This window comes from Ruditapes philippinarum, unplaced genomic scaffold, assembly GCF_026571515.1.
Source record: "Ruditapes philippinarum isolate M1 unplaced genomic scaffold, ASM2657151v2 ctg146_1_1_1_1, whole genome shotgun sequence".
In the NCBI taxonomy this organism is placed as follows: domain Eukaryota; kingdom Metazoa; phylum Mollusca; class Bivalvia; order Venerida; family Veneridae; genus Ruditapes; species Ruditapes philippinarum.
In genome coordinates this window covers 95,800-101,842 of record NW_026856086.1, presented here as the reverse complement: position 1 = coordinate 101,842, position 6,043 = coordinate 95,800, and the positions used below count along the sequence as shown (strand labels likewise).

The 6,043-nt window shown below is 29.9% G+C and overlaps 1 non-coding gene across 1 annotated transcript; it reads left to right on the top strand.

Annotated features, from left to right (window-relative positions):
• The first annotated feature begins 5,682 nt into the window (after positions 1-5,682).
• Trnaa-ugc (transfer RNA alanine (anticodon UGC)) lies at positions 5,683-5,754 on the top strand. Its single transcript has one exon. It is a non-coding gene; the product is annotated as a tRNA-Ala (tRNA).
• The last annotated feature ends 289 nt before the right edge of the window (positions 5,755-6,043 follow it).

Here is a 6,043-nt window from a genome sequence, read left to right as displayed (position 1 = left end):
GTTATTTTAATTAATATTTAAATATTATGCACTGTGATATGAGAAATAACTCCATATGTCACTTATAAATTTATTTACTGAGTTATTTGCATGTACAAACAGTTAAATTTTGTCATGCGTGTTTTACCGAACACACTCAACTGTGCTTACAATGATTATTTAAAACACACAGTTATCATTATAATAGTGCTAAAAATTTATCTTAAGGTAGAACGCGAATGGCGTTGTGATACCCGTAATAGTTGACAAGAATACGCAGCTACGTCTTGTTCAAAAACGGGCTTTGATGGTCAACTTAAACGTTGTGTGTTGAAACCTATTAAATCTTTTGGAATAAAATCAACGGAATCAAATCAGACATATGGTAAATTTTCTGCATGCCAATTTTCAAGACGCTTCTCGAAAGTTCGCAAAGTGTTGCGTTCTACCTTAATAAAGTTATAGTTGTAAAATAAATAATTTTATACATCTATATAAATTATATACAATTTAATAAATGAAATAATTAATCAATTATTAATCAAATGATTTAAATTAATCAATTGATTTAGTTATTCTTTTGTTCAACTAATTATTTAACAGTAGGTAGGTAGGTAAATAGCTCTAGTAAAAGTAGAAAAATAATCAGACAGACAAAGAAAGGTTCTTTTAATTTTCTTTTTATGAATGAGCAGGCAAATAGACGCAAAACGGCAGCGTTATTCAGCAGAATTAAATGCTTAACCATTTTGCTGAACTTTTTTGTTTTAACTCGAGCATAAAAAGTACGGGATTCCAAAGTCCACCCCTCACAATACTGTCCCTATAATACACTGGTCAAAAGTTTAGACAGTTCTAACTGAGTCTGAGGAAAGACGTATTGTGAAATTGATCATGCACATGTCACATATCAGCTATGGACGCACAAAACAATAGCTTGCACACACTTGAACTTGAAAATACTTGGTGTTGAATGTCTTTGAACAGTCTTTCTATTTTTAGAAAATATAAACGCATAAGGGTAGCTCGTTATAATAATTATCATTGATTAGCATCGTGAAAAAAGACGGACCGACAATAATAACCTTTTTATTTTAACTATAAATGAAATAAGTACTAGTGTTATGGTCATTGGACTTATCGTATTGCAAGTGTATATATGGCTATTTCTGTGCTTAAATTATTTCACATTTTGTATCATATAAAAAGTAAGAATTTCACTTGGTTGGGATTCATTTAATTGAAAGAAAATTTCAAAACGCATGTCCGGGCTAAGGGTGAGGTGAAGTGCAATTAACCAGCTTAACTCCTCATTTGTGCTTGTGCTTATAAGCGTTCAAAAGCGCAACCCTCTTTGTTCGACGGATGTACGAGTATGTCTTGTACATTGATATATGCTAATTTTGGTGACAACTTTCTTCTTTTTAACACATTTTTAGCCTTTCTAAAGAAATAAAGTTCCCTTCTTGAGGCTATGTGTTTTTGAAGAAACAAAAATTGAAAAAAGAAGAACATCATTTCATTAATCAATTGTCCGTTAAGTTTGAATTATATTAGTTCTTGTTTTTTTCTTGTTGATTTTTAAATAAATTTATAGATGTATAGTGAGCTTTCCTCATATATCTGTCAAAAAAAGATAAATAAAGAATATCTAACGAAAGAATTAAATGTTGCAGGCTTGGATTGATTTTGCTTGTTCTTAGACGGTAATAGAAAGTACCGTCCTCGCCCCTTAACACAGGCATAGGCAGAATTCAACATTTTACATGATATCAGTTAGCCATTCCTGTCTTTTCAATAATGTATAATTATGATTGTGTAGACAAAAAACAAATACATATATGTTTAACTTATTAGTTCTAATCATTGATTCCCATATATCTACTTCTCTATTTAATGTCATGAACATTTTTTCGAAACTGATATAACATACTAATTTAAAATGTGTCTCTTTTGTGTCTTTTTTCTAGGTATTTCAGACTACAAGCAACAATAGTAGTTTCCTATGCTATTTTTGTTCCTGATACAGTAGGTATTTAGCAATTTACGAACTTACTTAATTATATTTCCTGCCGTCTGTGTTCGTTACATAGTAGCGTTCACATTCAATCTATTAGGCATCACTAAGTTATCTTCAAAGGAAATTATCTAGCATATAATGTGCTATATATGTCCCAGCTTAGCAGAAAAAACAGACATGATAGACACGGTCAGTACAACTTAGTTTAAAACGATTTGAAGACAAAATGCAATGTATACTATCTTACATATAGCAATGAATTACGTAAGACAGTTTGCATATTACATAAGACAGTTTGCATAATAATAATCATTGCAAGTATTTGCTTGTGTTTTTTTTTAAATATAAGGTGATCGAATGTAATGATATATTTTTGGAAAATCTAATAGAAATGTTAAGATCTTTCACCTATTAGTCTTACTTTTAGGGGCACAAGTGCAGATTTTCTGTTTTAAAGTTTAAGCATTATACTCAGTTTCATGATTGACGTTAAGTTAAATTGTCAATGCAATAAATATAATTTTGATTGTTTCTTTATTGTCGGAGCGTTCTGTGTCAACTTAACAGACGTCTCACAGAACTGCCACATCTGTCAAAATTAATTGACGTTTCCATGAAGTAAAACATCTTGCATCAAAGAAGCGGTTGTTTCATCCAAGAAGAAGGCTAAGGTTTTGCATTTAGATATTACAGGTAAATTTCAGTATATAAATAGATCTGCACTGTATGATTGCATCTATGTTGAAGACAATATTATAAAGCACATTATTGTTAACCGTAAAAATAACAACTGAACATGGATTGTAAGATAGTTTGTGTTTTAAACATATCAAAATTTTGTTTATGTACTTTTAATACTCTTTCGTGCAATTGCAGTAGTCACCTTCTCAATCCAAAGAATTACATCCTGCTTTGTGATTTACACTCAGTGATTTATCAATATATAAATACAATTTTCGCATATCTTTTATTGCCGCTGTATATCGCTTCAAAAGAGTCACATTTGTCAGCATTAATTGACATTACCATGAAGTTATTCAACACATTTCAAATAAGGTAAGAAACAAGACAGATAATTTATACAAAGCCGTTTTTAATGTCATGTCTAAATATAGATGAGTGACATAAGGCAATAGACTTTTTTGTTTGCAATTATCAAGATTTAATTCTTAGGTTATCTCATGCTTTTGTTGTCGAACATCTGAATCAAGATATCAAAGAAACAATCATTTGTTGAATCATTATTACAATATATAACATATTATTGGAAACTTACCTTTATAAAAATCAAAAACGAACTTAAAGGCAAGTTATAAGACTAAATGTTTGAAACAATTTGACAATTTTAACAGCATAAAACAAACATGCTTAGGTTAGTAGTTATATTCCTATGAGAGATGTTAAAATTTAATTGATGCACTTCTTTATAATATGAATAAAGATGATTGTGACTTTATCACGCTAAATTAAGATATTTTTGTGACAATGAAATATTTGTTTTCTTACATAATTTGTATCGTTAATGTATGCAAATAAAAGATTAATTTCTTATTCAATTCATACTTATAGTGCATTATGATAAGGAAACCTTAAGTTTATTAACTACCATTGATATTTGAACTATATATCAAAAGCATATATATATATACTACTATACAAAACGTAGACACGTAGGTTACATCTAGTTTTGTTAGCAATGAAGAAAGCCAGCAGTGTGATCACACGATTTCAATTTGCAATCTTATGCTTCAGTCAAACTAACACCAATAGTTGTATATTTATCTCAGGTAATATTTATTTATTTCGATATTTGTCACATTAAAAGTATGCTTAAAAACATAAGTTTCTAAGAATTAAATGTACGACAAACAGTGCAAGAACAATGACGTTGTTTACAATTTTCAATTTATATTTTAAATTTCTGTAATTTTGGCACATTTCCCACCAATAAAAGAATCGCAATTAAAACCTCCATGGAAATGGTACGCAAACATATGACTAATTTGCATTGAACAGACGAGAAATTTAAGTTTGAGAGAAAACAAATGGCTTTTTGTCTTAAAATGTCTGCACATTATTTAGTTGACTTTAAATGAAAGGTGTTGACAACGATTGATGTATTTAGAAAATATTTACAACCAGATTTAATATTACTTCTTTTGCATGCACTGTAATACATGTTCATTTGTATTTTACGCACACGAACTTTATATAACGGTCAAAATAAAAGGAAGGATATGTGTTTTAAAAACGCATTTCTCGATATAATAGTTTATTTGAATAGGTATCATTTCACCCTATATTCTTCGTTTTTTTAGCACAGGGTGTGGTTTAAAAGTCTTTTTCAAAACATTCAAATATATTTTTTGTTTAGGCTTATTGAGCTTTTAAGACAAAAATGGAATAAACAGCTCTGTATTGAAGCTACTATCCCACACATTGTCGTATTGGCGATTCCGAAATAAAAAAAAAGATATCAAAAGAAAAACTCGTACATTTATAATATATGTTTTGTCCGTTGTAAGTAAAAGTTGTTTAAATACTTATAATGCTGTAATCTTTAACCGTTTTGACGTTTTATTTTGAAAATATTGACACACCCTTTGACTTGTTGAAAGTAGATCCGTTGATTGCTGGTAGAAAGGTTGTTCGCTGGGTAACTTTAAATCATGAAATCGACTGCTGCAAAATATTTCATAGAAAATTATGTCTATAAAACAGATCAAAAAGAGAAGACAATAACTCCATAATCCGGTCTTAAACTAAGATTTATATAGTAATATTCTACCTGCACCAAGGTGTCCTACTCGCTACATGTTAACTGGACTGTAAATAGGTGTGTATATATCTGTGTCCAAGTGAAACATAACAACAATTAGGTCATAATTATCTTGTTGAAACTGCATGCAGATTTTAAAACTGTAAACAATATGTTGATGCTTTTAGGTCCGTTTTGTGTGGGAGAGAAGCTTTAAGGAGATTCAGCAATATTTTGAAAAATAATCATATAATTATGCAAATATTACTAAAACATTCTAAAATATTAAAAGAATATGTTCACTTCTAAATATTTCGATACAATATTATGGATAAATGCATTAAGATGACATTACACCCATCCGAGGGTATAAAGTAGAGAACAAATGAAAGTCAAAATAATCCTACATTTTGGCATAATTTCTCCCCCCTCATCCCCCATTCGCCGAATCTCATATCCCCTTCCACTTTGCCCTTTGAATTTGTGGGCATATTAATCAATCGTTTGTTTGTGTTCTTTTAGCTCTTTTAACGATTGTATTTCTTTAAGTTTCATTTGGGTGGGTAGCCTGTCCGTCTTCTGCCTTGCGCTCTGTCATGTTTTTGTTTGGGGTCCTCTTGCAGCTTGTTCATGTTGCTGGGTTATGTGTCTTTCTTTGTTGATCTTGTTTATTATATTTAAGACAAATTTTATTAAAAAATTTACAATTTTGTCTTAACAAGTTTATCAATCGTTGGCAAGTTGCTTTATCTATACACATGCTAGTAGAATATATGTCATATATATTTGTAACGAAATACAATTTCAATAAAAAAAGTAAAAACTATTAATGATTGGTACCTTACACATGTTTACTTTTTTCTGCTAAATTTGTTGCATGGTTTCAAAAAAACTTTACAGTTACAGTTGTATGTTATTATTGTCCGGGGATGTAGCTCAGTGGTAGAGCGCTCGCTTTGCATGTGAGAGGCCCCTTGTTCAATCCCCGGCATCTCCAATTATTAAAAAAAAATCTGTGTAATGATATTTGCAAATTGTATGTGATTGACTACATTAAATGTTACATGTTTTTTCTTTGAACAATTAAAAAAAAACAACAAAAAAAAAACAACATTAGAAACAAACATACCAAAACACGGTGACGTTATATTTGAGAAAATAACGATGAAATCGTTCAAATGCTATAACTCAACACATTTCAATATTTTGCGAAAATTTAAGTATGAAACGGAAATTACAATAAGTTACACAATAACGCCTGTTGAAATATCAATTGCTAAAACAAT